The sequence below is a fragment of the Talpa occidentalis genome, unplaced genomic scaffold (genome assembly GCF_014898055.3).
Source record: "Talpa occidentalis isolate TD23 unplaced genomic scaffold, MPIMG_talOcc4v2.1 talOcc4.12, whole genome shotgun sequence".
NCBI classification, from domain to species: domain Eukaryota; kingdom Metazoa; phylum Chordata; class Mammalia; order Eulipotyphla; family Talpidae; genus Talpa; species Talpa occidentalis.
Window position 1 is genome coordinate 14,776,852 of NW_023601212.1, and position 15,091 is coordinate 14,791,942.

Genomic DNA, 15,091 nt, shown 5'->3' on the forward strand with positions numbered 1-15,091 from the left:
CAACAATGAGGAAATCTTGTGGTCCATGCTCACTCCTGGACCTGAGGGAGGGGGCTGCTCCTCCGGTCAGACTCCCAGACAGACTGGGGGACCACACCACCCCAGCTCACTGGCCAGAGGGGTACTCTATTCACAAATACCTAGAGGCTTCCACTGAACCTCCACAACTCCTGGGGAGCACCCAGCACAGCAGCATTTGCCAGGTGAGTGAACTCTATGTGACTGGTGACTGTAGCGCTGCAGGTGTTGAGGGTGGGACTTGAAGCTAAGTTTTCTCCTTCCAGCAGAGCTGCTCTGTCCTCTAGGCCACACTGTTGCCCAGGGAGTGCCCCCAAGCAGGAAGAGCCCCCACCAGGTGTTTACTTGTGGGTGCTTACAGTTTCCATTCTTTGCACAGGGCGGTCCTGTGTGGAATCAAAACTTCTACCTCCCAGCCTTTTCCACTTCATTCACACTATTGTGCAACTCTAGCCACACCCCCAGCTCCCTGCACCAGCCCCATCTGGGCAGTTTTAGGGAGTGGAGAGGCAGCTGCCACCTTGTGGGGGTGGTGCCCTACCTTCTCCAAACCCCCTGAAACAGAGCTGGGTCTGGCCTTGGGGCCTGGCAGTGTCCGGAAGGCCAGATGGGCACCATCAGCCTGCAGCATATGGACCCATGGAACCCAGCAACTGGGCCCGTTTAGATTTGAAATAGCTAGGTGGCTGCTATGCTGGGCAGCCCCTCTGGAAGAGGGGCATAAAGAACTTGGGGTTCAGAGTCAGGAGGAACTGGGTTTGAGGCCAGCTCTGCTATTCACTGTGCGACCTTGGCTGCATCTCCAGCTGGCTCTGGAGTCCATTTCTCAACTGCAAAGTCCCTGCCTCTTCACCCTTGGCACAAGCATCAACTGAAGTGAAGTACCCCATCAGCTTTCTGAACCAAATGCAAAAAAAAATATATGCTACAAATGGACAGCAGTTTCCAGGCTAGCCAGGGTGGGAAGACAGTGGCCTAGACATTAATTTCCTGGGCAGGAGCCCACAGCCAGGACCCAAAAATCTGGGAGTTCTGGCATGGATGTTCTATCCAGATATATCGCTGGGACCTTGGCGCCACCTAAAGGGAATGGACTGCAGGTGCTTCTGCTGCTAAGACCCACTGGGAAAGTGAAAGGGATGGTGTCCTTCCGGCCCTTCCTATACCAGGCTGTGTTGGTGCTGGGTAAGAGGAGAACATGGTCCAAATATATGCCAGAGAAGGAATGCCTTAAGCTTCCTGGGAGAAAGTGCAGTTGGACTTTCCAGAAATGCTCCTGAGTTAATATTTCTATCCTGACCCTTTTTCTGACTTCTTTTCCCCCAACTGATCAGCTGGTCATGTCAAATCCAATTGCTCCCACCCCCCAAAGGCTGCATAAGACTCAGCCCAGGAGGCCATCTTACACTGAGGGAAAAGCAACCTCAGAGGAATTCAGTTCCTCCAAAACTTTGCCACTGGAAGAGTGAGAAACACTTTCATCGGAGCTCAGATGTTCCGTGAGACTCCCCAAGGGCCAAATCGGTCACTGCAGGAGCCTGGGGGCCAAAGGGACCAACTCTTCCTTTCTGACACCCTTCAGAGAGCCTAGAAACTCAGTTCCTACCTCAAAATAGAATTGCCCTTTTAATATAGCCAGTGAGCCTGGTGTCTGGTTCCCAAACCCTTCTCAACCTTCTCTAGTGATTCAGCCTAGACTCTATGGTACAGTGGGATGCCCAGTCCTTAGATATTTGAGTCTACAGAGTTTTTGATTAGAAGTGGCTTTAGGAGGCACCATCTTGCCTTTTTTCCTCTCCTCCTCCAGCCATCTCCATGGATGCAACTAAATGGCTTGGAAGACCCCTCCCAACACTATAGAACTAGGATTCTATGGCTTTTGTCAGATGTCAAGACCCTCAGAGTACGGGATACCCCTGGATTTCTACCACCTGTTAGCTGTTCTTTAAAAAGCAGCATTTTACTTTTGAGCCTCTCCCTCTACCTACATCAGCGTGGTCTGGTTTAGAGCGAGCTTCCACTGACATCAGCTGGTGAGAACTGGGAACTGCATGCAGGGTGGTTGATCTGATGGGCCTTGTCAGCGGGGACTAGACTTTCCTAATACATCCCTGTTCTGGAAGGGAGACTGTCACAAGATGGTGGAGAAGCCCTCATAAGTGCCACTTGACCATTATTCACCTCTATTCACCTTACTCTTAGAAATCTTTGGTCAATTAGTATTCCTCCTTAATACCCTATCCCAAGTATTTGACCTTTTCCTTAATTCTCCAGAGCACAGCTGAGACCAGGCTGGAACACTTAACTACAATGTCTTTGAAGTTTCAAGGACGAAAAAAGAAAAAAGAAAAAAACCAGTACCAAGAAAAACCTAGCTATCGCCTTGTTTTCTGCCTGCATTCAGGAGACAAGGACATTTCTATTTCCCACCGCTGAGTAGCCCAGTAAGGAGTGGCGTGAACTTCCGGTTTCTAATGGATTGTGTGTCTGTCCTCCTAGCAAAGGTCAAATCCTCCTCTTGGGCTCTGAGTCCATTCTCTCTGGCTTTCCAAGTTCTTTTGTTCCTACATTTATCTTTTATCTTTGTTGCATCCATTTCTCCCTCTCAACTGTATCATTTCCATCAGCATACAAACCTTTCCCAGCATATAAATCTTTCTTAAACCCCCAACTCCTATAGTTACCACCCAAATCACTGTCCTCCTAGGAACAGCAGAGATCTATCTTTTTGCATTTACCTTACATCTTCTAATTATTAGTTTTATCTTTCTTATTCCATTGAAATTTTCAAGGTCATCACTGGCCCTATCTTCAGAACGCAATGACTTCTTTGCTGCTTCTCAGCCTCCTTGGCTCAATCCTTCTACTTCCTCTGATGCAAGTTTGGATATTAGACTATATCTCTGAATGGTTTCTTTACCTGCTTGCTTTGTCTCACATTTCTCCCTGGTGTCTCATCTACTTTTGTTGCTTTCATGTGCTAATGGCTCCCCAATATTTATCTACTATTTTGAGTCTTCCATCAAGTTCCAGATTCAATTGCTTAGTTGACAGATATAGTTAATGTCAAACAGGCATCTCAAGCTTAACACGTCTTTAACAGGACCCTGCCCACACATATCCACACCTGCCTCTTTTCCCTGTATAGTGGAATATATGGTATATATAAAGCTAGCTGCAGTAACAAATGGATCCAAAATACATAATGGCTCAAATACAATAGAAATTTGTTCTCTATGTCTTTGTCCAAGATAAGTGTGTGGGGTTGGCAGAAGGCTCTTGTCTCTATCCTGTTCTCCCATCCCTGGAGGACTTGACATCCTCTTCATCTATACAGCAGAAGGGGAGAGAGAGTGCAATGGCAGTTTGCCTGCTTTTTGAAAATCTTGACCCAATCATAACATCCATATTTCCTGCTTTCATTCACTGGTGTGCACGCCATCCCGTGGCTGCCTCTAACTGCAAGAGAGACGGGAAAATATCCCAGCTAACTTAGAGGGAGGAGAGAGAGATTTGAGGTGAAGAGCTAGCAGTTCCTGCCATAATCTGTCCTTTTTGGTCAAATACCTGTTTGCACACTTCTTTTCACACATAGAATATCCTCCCAAATCTCCACATAGTCACTACATCCATGTGAAAATGTGGGTTGTCTGAGTCTTGTAGAGAACTCGTCATCAGCTTTGGGTGTGGTTCCTTTTAGAGAACCTACCTGAGAATGAAAAGCCTGTATCTGTATTCTCCTCTGACAAATTGGACTGTCTGCATCTGGTAGCTAGCAACAGTAAATGATAATATCAAACATTTAGTGAAACCACTCTTTATAGTTATCAGTTTTCTCCCTTTCCTGGGTCTTTGATTTCTTTAACTGTTATGTGTCTTTATTTTTTCCCACTATTAATGTGTCTTTCTGTTCTCCTTGACTGTTTTGTGCTTTATGTTTTCTTTCACTGTTATTGTGTCTTTATGTTTTTTCTGATTATTATGTGTCTTTATGTTTTCTTTCACTGTTACGTGATTTATGGAGGTCAGAATTCCGACCCAAGGTGTTGGCAGGGCCACAATCCCTCTGAAGACCCTGGGGCAAAGTTTCTTCTCCTCTCTCTGGGCCCCTGGAGCTGGCAACATTCACTGGCCCCATGGCAACCTGACTCTAGTCTCAGCCCCTGTCTCCAAGGCCTGCTTCCAGTGTGTGTGCTGTTGGCTGCCTCTTAGGAGGACACATTAAATATCTTTAGAGCAAGCCCCCCCCCATCTTGTATGTTCTCATCTTCATCTTTATCTTAATTAAATATGCAAAGACCACATTTTCAAATGAGCTCATGGTGGAAATGAATTTTGAAGGGACACTTTCCAATCCATTTTAGCCCTCTTTATACTAAAATTGTCCTCTTAGAAAGGAGAATAGGGCACACATGGGTCCATAGCAATGGTGGAGTCAGTGCACAGATTGGTGCACCAACTTTCATGATCTGCTTGATTCCCACTTTCTTGGGGGAGTGACTGGTTTTTAGCTCCAACTATCCCAGGCTTTTTTAGGCCAGGTTCATAGGGGGGTTTGGTAATTCAGTTTCTTCAAAAATAGCTTTCTGATTTATTTGCTCCAATTCATTTCTTGTGCTAGTAACCACCTAAAGTTCTTTTCTGGACATAGTTGTCAAATCTGCCATTAATATTAATATTAATTTTTTTATCTCCTTCAAATCCAAGTCTCCTTGGGAATTCCCTGGATGACAGTTTGGGTATCTTGGGGCCATCTGAAAGAGTTGACTGGGATGAAAAAGTGACATTCTTAATTTGATAGTTACCAAAGAACTGAATGATTCCCTTTGTGAGAGAATTTTTAATAATGAGCCTTTATTTCTTAAAGTCTTTCTAGTCGTATTTCCTATAATTTAGAGCAGAGGAGCAATCAGCTTACCTATATCCAAGATATAGCCAAATCTCTTGATTCTCCTTATTTTCTTTCTTGGATATTTGTCACTTTTTCCTTGAACTCATCTCTTTTTGTAATAATATCTTGCTACAGACAATGGAGAACAATCAACATACACTAATACTCTGGTTCTTTCCCCACAGTGTTGCTTAGAGCTATTGGCTCAGTATATACCTGGGCTGCCTTTCAAGGTGTTGCAGGCAAGAGCGTTCCTAAATGTAGTATCCCTCTGGCCATGGGCTCTCTCTTTATAATCATCTCTGTCTTTGCCAGTCACTTTCTATATCTCTGGCTCTTTCCTCCTATGTGTTGCCAGACTTGGACAGGTCTGAGATGTGCCTTTCTCTCTGCCAAGAGCTATCTGCTCCCGAAATCTTAGCCTGAATGTCTTCTTCACATGTAATTCAGTTCTCAGCCCATATATTACTTCTCCATCAGCTGTACCCTACCCACCTCACGTAAGGTTTGTTTTGTTCATAGAATTTACCACTGTCTGATAGTCCCTTCTTGGGTTACTTGTTGTGATCCAGGCCCCATGCTCCCAAGGCCCTGTTGGCTGTATTTACCACTGTGTTCACCACTGTATTCTTGGTCTTAAGAGCTGGGCAGTTGGAGACCACAAATGCCAACACTTACATAATGCTGTGCACCACAAGTTGCTCACTGAAAACATTTTTAACAACACATTTCAAAGATACAAAAAAAGGAACAAATATGATCAACTCCTCATCACATAGGCGCTGGTATGGACCCATCACCCAGAGTGCACATGCTGGAGAGTTTGCCACCCTCACTTCAGCTTCTTTCCTTCCTTCCTCATTTTCCTTTCATTTCTCTTTTCTTTATTTCTGTTGAACAAAGTCCCAGACATCATGTCATTTCTCCCTCCACCTACATCCATGCATAGATTTTTTTGAAATGAGTTTTTCCTATATAACTTCAGTGACATTCATACATCTCCAAAAATTAGCAGTGAGTCCTTTACAGATTTTTCGTGACTGCCTCAAAAAATAAATTTTTAACATTCATATTTTTGAATTAAGAGTCTAACTAGGTCCACATGTGGCCTCTGTTTATTTCTCTTAAATATCACCCCCCCACCCCATGCTTGTTGAAGAAAGGCATGATTATCAATGAACTATTCCATTGTGAAATGATGAAGACCCGAAATGGGGTTGGCTAGTAGGGGTAGAAAGGAGGAAGTGAGCTGAAGAAGAGAGTCATCTTATCAAAGCTTCTGTACATCAGTAAAGACCTCACAAACCTCACAGAGGAGGTCTCACTGGGAGCTACCATAGCAACAGTGAAGTTGTTCCCTTTTACAGGGTTCCTGGTGTCACAGTTGAAAGAAAACCTCAGCTCAACTAATTGTATCTCTTGATTTAGTCCCTAGCCCAGCCTCTCCCAGTTGGGTAGAAATATACACAATTCTCCCAATTCTTCAAAAAAAGTCTCTTTTTGTCTTGCATCCTTTGGAGTTTGTTAGGAGAGTCAATCTCAATTAATTGTACCTACCATCGTTTCTAGACGAGCTGGGCACCAAATCATGGAATTTTGACTGGCTTCTTTAAAAATGCACTCAAATGTAGATGCAGTGGAATACTACTTGGCTATAAAAAAGGGCAAACTCTGCCATTTCCAGCAACATGGACAGAACTGGAAAGGATGCTGCTAAAAAAAATATATCAGAAGAGAAAGACAAACACAGGATGATCTTATATGCAGACCATTATGGAGAGACATAACAAAGGGTCAGTCAAAACCAAACCAATGATACAATCTAAACATCTGACTGCAAAACTGAGGCAACCAGAGGAGCAGGGTGGTGGGATGGGCATAGGAGAAGGAAGGAGCTTAATGGAACATTAATCCCCCTGGAGGATTATCAGGCCATTGGTGATGGGTAAAGAGCAAAAGTATAAATAGGTAGAAGTTTGAACATACAACCCCCTCAGCTGATACAAAAATGTAAACCTATTTTACCTAAACACAATTTGGGAGAAAATGAAAATACATGCAAATATTTGGTTCCCTATACCTATGGGCATGGCACCTGGGGATCTGAATTTTAAACCATTTTCTAGTGATCATGATGTAGCTCATTCACAGACCTTCATCAGAAACATCAGAGAATACACCAACAGCATGAGTCATAGATGAAATTTGTAAAGCAATTTCTGCCCACAGAGTTACAATTCCTCTGAGGTCAGTCAATTTCCACCTCTATTTGGTTTGCACAGCACTTTTATTAAAATTTTGAACATGTAGTCCAATATTTGTTTTGTTCAGGCATTGTATTATGTATGTACTATTTTACTACCTTAGTAAGTATAAAACACACTAAAATAAATAATCTTAAGATCTAAGGAGTGATTCAAATAAAAGTTCTAATATTTGCTTCTTGCTGTCCAGTGGTGTCTCTTAGCTTCCCATTGGTGAAATGCTGCTCTGGGATATTTTATGACAGTTCTCTTTGGCCCAAGTCTTCCCCAGGGGGCCTTGTTTGAGGAACTTCTAGTGATCATGGAAAGTTCCTTATTCTATAATATTCTTTATCATAACCTCAAATATTGCTTGGAAGGAGGTTAGTCTAGTTCACCTGTGCTCAAGTTTTCCTCTGCAGTGTGACCAGGAGAAACTTCCCAAGCTAGTTGTTGAGCAGACAAACATGTTACTTCAGTGCCAACTTTACTGGGTCCACACCCTCCACCTTCCTGTAGGCCTCTTGGTTGTCTGGGGCATTAGACATAAACATTTCCTAATGTATGTATTTTTTTTAAGATTTATTTATTTATACAAGCACTGGGTACAGCCAGAAGTGCAGAAGGGTGAGAGAATTCACCAGAGCCAGAGTGGAGACCAGAACAGGCAGACTGATGAAATACACTGCTGAGGGGAGGAGCGGGCAGCAGGAAAGGTCTGCGCAACCCAGTGCCACCGGGAAGGCCCTCCTAATGTATGTATTTAAGCAGTTTTTTCTGCAGAGAGAGAAAGGACGACGGAGGACCTAGAAAGAGCAGAAGACAGAGTGAGGTAAGAAGGCCTAGAATTCACCATTTCTGGGACTTGTTATTTCCTGTAGATCTGATTTTCCATCAAGTATCATTTTCCTTCAGTTTGAAAGGCTCCCTTTAATAGTTCTTATAATAAACATCTGTTGGTAAGCAGTTCTCTCCACTTGATTTTTTCTGAAAATGAAAATATTTTTATATTTCCCTCAATTTTTAAGGATAATTTTGCTGGTTCTGCAATTCTGGGTAGATGCTGATTTTGTTTACTTGTTTAGTTTTAAGGATTATCTTTTATCTCTTGGAGTCCACTGTTTTTGGAGTGTGATGTGCCTACATGTATATTTCTTTGCTTGATGTTTGACTGAGCTTCTTGGATCTGAAGGCTGATGCGTTTCACAAGTTTGGAAAAGTTTTATTTTGTTTTTTTATTTGCTACCCTAAGGAATTTGAATTTCACCTTGCTGATAAAGAGTCACTAAGAGGTTTGAAAAAGATTAGTCTCATGATCAGTCTGTGCTTAAAAGAAAATTCTAAACACCTTGGAATAATTTGGAGGAAGAGACTCTGATAGATGCTGAGCAATAGACATAGATGCATAGTATCTAAGAATGAGGGCACTTGTGGCTTATGCTATACCTCCCTGCCTCAACATACCATCTTAATTTTCCCTATATGGCTTGTCTCTGGGTCACAGGGACAGATTGGAGTAAGCACAAGTCCATTCATCCACCTCTCCTTACCTCTCCCTCCTTACCATCCCCACATCATTTCTGTTTTCTTCAACTACTCAACTACCTATAATTGGTTCTCATTTCTTTTTCACCCCCTTCCATTGTATCTTATATCTCCTTGTCCTTTCTCTCCCATCCCTTTTAACCCTAGGGCCCTCAGATTTTTAAAAGTGATTTATGTTATTGAATTGTCTGCTATATAAAGGTTCAGTATTTTTTTAATTTTTCTGACTTACTTAGCTACACATAATTCTCTCATATTCCTTCCTTTTGTTGAAAATGACCACTTTCATCCTTTTTCATGGCTATATAAAACTTCACGGTGTGGATATACCACAACTTCTTCATCTAATCATATATCAAAGGACATTTAGGCTGTTTTCATGTCCTAGCTTGACAATAATGCTTCTAGAACATTGTGGGACATATGGGCTTTTTTGTTGATGGTTTTAAGTTTGGGAAAGTTTTGACTATTTTTTCTTCATACCTGACTTCTGCCCCATTCTCCCCTTTTTTGCCATCAGGGATTCAAATTACACATACGTTATCTTTATAGTTTCCATGTTACCAAGGCTCTGCTAATTTTGCTTCAATCTTTTTCCTTTCTCTTCTTCTGATTGGATAAATTGTACGACTCCTGAAGTTACAGACTCTTCTGCTATCTCCAATCTCCTGTTGAAATGTCCAGTGAATTCTTCACCTCAGACATTGTGTTTTCAGTTTTTAATCACCCTTGAAAAAATTGTTTCCATTTCTCTGTTGTGATTCCCTGTTTGCTGTTTTTTCTTTCATTCCTTAAACATGTTTACTATAACTGCTTTAAATTTCTGGTCTGCTATTTTCAGCCTCTAGATCAACTCTGACTCTGTCTCCACTGAAATATTTTATGGTTGAGAGTGACATCTTCCTGCTTATTTGTATATCTAGTGACCTTGTTTATGTGGGCTGGATATTGTGGGTGATCATCAGAAGGAGCCTAGATTACACTGTTTTCCTTTCAAAAGGGGTGTGTTTTTTGACAGATAGTTAATTTGTTGGAGGGTTCCCTTGCTCCTGTCAAGACTTCCTTTAGGCTTTATTAGGGTGAATCTGTCTCTGGTGTCTCTGGTGAATCCTTTATTCTAGGGTGTGATCTTCTTCCCCAAATATAATTTTGTTAGTGCCTCACTTGAACGCTGAGATAATACTTGGTGTGACAACAAGCTCTCTCTACTCTGGTTGGAGCTTGCCTCCAGCACATATGACCTTGAGGATTTCCATTCTGCTCTCAACTCCATGGCAACCACCCTCTTAAAAAGTCTCCACCAGTGTATGTGCAACTCATTCCTGACCAAAACCCCACAGGGAACCCCTGTTGTGGGTTAAATTGTGTCCCCCCAAAGATATAGTGAAGGCCTAACCTCTGACACTTTAGAATGTGATCATTACTTAGAAAGAGGGTCTTTACACAGGTGATTAAATTAAATTAAATTAAAATGTGGCCCTTAGGGTGGGTCTGAATTCAACATAAACAGTGTCTTCATAAAAAAGGGAAATTGCACTTGGAGACATGACACAAGGAGAACACTGTGTGGAATGAGAGCAGAGGTCAAAGGGATGTATTTATAAGCCAAGAATGTCAAAGTTTGACAGCAGAACAAGCCAAGGGAGAGGCCTAGAACCAATTCTCCCTCCCAGACCTCCCTCAGAAGGAGCCAGCCTCGTTCACATCTTGATTCAGGCTTCCAGAAATGTCAGAGAATAACTTTCTGCTGTTTAAGCCACCAGTTGGTGGCACTTTGGTATGGAGCCCTAGAAAATGAACACATGCTCACATAGACATTGGGGACACCCTCAATGTGACTCCCTGCTCCCTGGTGGCCAGTCCCACAGCCTCTATTAGCTTTTGTAGCGCCAAACTCTGCTCTTTGCTGTTTAGCTCAGCAGGACTGCGGGACTGTTCTTGGGCTGTCTTCCTGCGCTGTTCCTAGGGACCTGCCCCAGGCAGGGAGCCGTGGAGCTTGACTTGCTTCATGGCTTCATGTTTTCCATCTTGCTGGGGCTGCAGGCAGGTCTGCCCCTGGACCCAGTGCCTGAAAACCCATGTTCACACACTCTGCCTGGCTTTATCGTTGTTTATGGTGCCACGCAATTCCAGTATTTTTTACTCTATCCCAGACAGATGTGAATTTTCTGTTCTGAGCTCTTTATTTGAATGCATTCATTGAACCCTCTCAACTACTCTATGAGGTAGACTATTATCCTCATGAGTTCAAGATCAAGAAACAAGGCAAAAAAGGAGACTGAGTAACTGGTGCATGGACATAGCTTACAAGTGGTGGAGCAAGATTTTGAATCTGGGCCTTTTCACAGTAGAATCTATGTTCTTAAGCTTGATTATCTTCCATGGTAGCTGTTCCATGGGTGTATATGGAATAAATGTTTCTTCTACCTTTGTGGCCCATTTACCTTTGTTCCACCTGCTCAGGAAAATCCCAACAGTACATCAACCCAATAACTTCACTTCTGGTTGTTTTTTTTTTAAGATTTATTTATTTATTTATACAAGAACTGGGGTATAGCCCAGACGTGCGAGAGGGTGAGAGGATTCACCAGAGACAGAGCGGGGAACAGAACAGGCAGATTAACTGAAATACACTGCTGAGGGGAGCAGCGGGCGAGACAGGAGAGGTCTGCCATGCTATGTGGGACCCTCGCCGGCCGGCCAGGATCAAACAGGCGCTGCAGAGGCTGCGGACAACTTCACAGCACGGCGCTCAACCACCTGTGCCACAAGGGGAGGCCCCCAATAACTTCACTTCTTCTGCCCCCAGACTGCTGAGCACACTGGAGAAAAGGACCTTTCTGACCAAGTTATGCAGACCTTCAAAAATACCTAGCCATTCTGTGTTTCCCTCATCTTAGCCTTCAATTTTCTGCTGGTTCTCGCCTGAAGTCTCAGACACCTGTACCTCCCTATTCATTATTTTCAGGAAAAACAAATTTTCCAGCTGTGAACTCTCAGTCTCCCACTCATTCCCATTTATTCGGCTGGTGTTGGCATCCATCCCTGCCTTTCCCTCTGCTGTCAAAATATTTAGTGTTTCTCTATCTAAGGCTCATCTACTTTTAGCGACTCCTCCATATCTGTTTCCCTTTCACATCCAAGCTTCCCGAAGAGGTGTTTACATCCACTGGCTGTTGCTCCTCACCCCACTTATGCCACGTCTACGCATCACTTCATTCCTCATTAACATGGACACCTACTTTATTAATTTCATCTTCATGAACTCTCTAAAGGTATTTGTTATTCCTCTTTAACTTCTTCATTTGATGCTCCATTCATTATTTATTTTATGTTTATTAACATGAGTAATTAAGATCATCCAAGTCTTCTTTTGTGTCTAAAAAAGGTCTTCCCTGTATTGCTTTTTGAGTATCTCCTTGTTGTTTTTCCTCATTTGCTTTCTCATCCAGGTCTCTCCACTCCCAGCAATTTGAAAAATGTATAATTAAAAAAAATCTTTATCTTTTTACTTTTAAATAAATATACTTAAACCTGAAGGAAAAACTAAAGGATTTTTACCTGTAGGACTCTTTCCTACATATTTTTGATCTTGGTTTTGGTTTCTTGATTGATCCAAAGTGTATAAAAGAAAATTTAAATTGCTGTGTGTAGCATCTCTTGCATTTTGACAAGTGTGTATCATTTTACTTATTTATTTATTTATTTTAAAGATTTATTTATTTATACAAGAACAGGTACAGGTCAGAGGTGCGGGAGGGTGAGAATTCACCAGAGACAGAGTGGGGAACAGAACAGGCAGACGGACTGAAGACACTGCTGAGGGGAGCAGCGGGTGAGGCAGGAGAGGTCTGCCATGCCATGTAGTTTTCTCCCTGGCCGGCCGGGAATCGAACCCACGTTGCAGAGGCTGTGGACAGCTTCACAGCATGGCGCTCAACCCGCTGCGCCACCAAGGAGGCCCAGTGTATATCATTTTATATGATTTCTACAGTGGGGAAGTTCTCTAATTTCTCTGGCTTTATATACTGTCCATTTTTGTGAACATGAAGGAAGTTTAACATGAAGTAATTTAAAAGAAGGTATATTTTCTTTTTTGCAGATTACATAGATTTCAGACTATAGATTATAAAATTTCAGTTTATAATTAACCAAATTTGTATATTATTAATTACATTTTTGTTTCTTCTATATCCTTACTTACTTAGGAAAATGAGAGCATAGAAACCCACACCCTTTCCCTGAGTATTAGGAAGCATCAAGACTCCAGACTTGTCCCTACTCCCACAAGGTGTGGAGCTCGAGGGTGGTCTTGTGGTGCAGAGGACCCTGAGGAGTGGGACCATGGCTGGCTGAGTGGGAGATCGAAGCAGGGTAGAGAAATGGAAAGAGCAGGCAGGGAGGTTGGCAAAAGGGAAGATTTTGCAACCTTTGTTAATCAGTGATCTAGGATCAGATTACACAGTGTAATCTCGGTAGGTAGGTTGCAGCTGCACAGACAGATGCCAAGCCCCCTGCCTGGCACCAAGCTAGTGCCCCACCACACCCTGCTCCCACCCACAACATCTGTGCCTCCAGCTCCTGTCTCTCTGTGAGTTCCAGACTCATGTCCAGATCTGGTTAGGTTGTTCAGCCTCAGGCTAAGCATGCCATAAACTCGACTCATCGTATCTTGTCTCCTCATCCTCTTTACCCCACAACTAAAAACTGTTCTTGTCTCCCCTACTTGACTAAATATTACCAACATCCATTCAGTTGTCTAGACCAGAAACCAAAACAAACCAAAATATCTTCATCCTGTTATCATGCATATACACGAGGAGCTCAAGGGAGTTTAGTTTAAACACTGGGAAATCTGCTTGAGTAGTTTGGAAGGGTCCCATAGAGGAAGGTATGATACAGTGAAGCAGAAGAGACTAGAAACTCTTCCCTATAAGCCAAAGTCACTGAAATGCTTGGGGGCAGGGTGGTGTGGTAAGGAGGTGGCTGTGGTGGGAGGAGGTGGAGGTAGCAAATGAATGGCAAAGGGAAGAAGATTCAGGAAACTTTCTTCATGGGCTCTTCTGGTCTTCATCCAGGTGCTTGTGGGCAGAGGAGTGATTAAGCCTGAGTTCCTGCAAGAAAGAACCAGGGTATCAGGTTGCTTCTTCCTCTCTGGACAAAACTCAGTCCTGTCCAGGGGTCCTCAGGGGTCCCGGCTGCCTGCTGTCAGGTACATTTTGCCACTTCCCTAGATCATTACAAGTTGGTCAGAACCCTTGGGTGATGGAGTCCTTTCCCTGCTAAGACACTACCATGTCAATTCTTAAAATCAGCTGTCAGTGTCCTTGAGCCCTGGGGGACATCTGTAGGAGGAAATGTGGCAGGCAAATTTCAAATCAGATGCTAGTCTTCAACCCTGGGGCACTTTAACTAGGGACACCTGTGTTAACTTATCCATCATCACATCCTATGGGTAAAGTAATAGACAAACAAAATGTAGCTGCAGTGCCCAGGAGAAAATGAGCAGGCTAATAGTCTGCAGGGACTCTTGGATCCAGCTAGTTTTCTTGGATCTTGTTGTTTATCTTGGAAGTCCTGTGCTAGGGTGCAAATGCTGATGTTCTGTGTCAACCTCCTCTCTCCTGGCCGAAGAGAGAATAAGGTAGGAGGAGGTGACCACTGGCGCTGTATTCCCCTTTCAGATTCCACACTGGCAAGCAAGTTTCTGGGGATATAGTTGGTGCTCAATAAATATTTTTTGTTTGATCTTCAGCATGCAACAGATGATATCAGCGGGGCCATTAGGCACTGCAGTTAGAGTGTTAGGAATGGGCCCTTCCTAGTGGCCGAAGGGTTAAGTCTCAGTGCTATCACAACTATTACCTGAGTTTGATCCTAACCAGGAAGCTAACCCACATACGGTGGGTGCATACCCACTGTATGCACCCACATACAGTGTAGCAGACCTCTCCTGTCTGGCCTGCACCTCCTCTCAGCAGTGTATTGCAGTAGACCCACCTGTTCTGCTCCCCACTCTGTCTCTGGGGAATCCTTTCACCTCCCCTCCAACTCTGGCCTGTACCCCAGTTCTTCTACGCAAAAATAAGAGTGCTGGAAATGGAAGCCAGGGTCCTCGGGAACGTGATCAGATTCCCTCTTTGAACAGTTTATTTCACAGTGCTAAATTGGCAACAGACAAAGCTGATTTTCAACTAAATGTCCTCCTGCTCCCTATGAAAATTAGTAAATTAGTATACGGAAACCCTGCTTAAGTGAGGTTTTGTGCAGGTGCAATAAGGAAACTACAGAACCCAACATACCTTGCACCTCCAACAGGAAGTGATGTTGCTTCTTCACCCAGTGGAGAGAAGGCGGGTCCTCTTTGCCTAGCAACAGCTTAGCCAATGAGAGA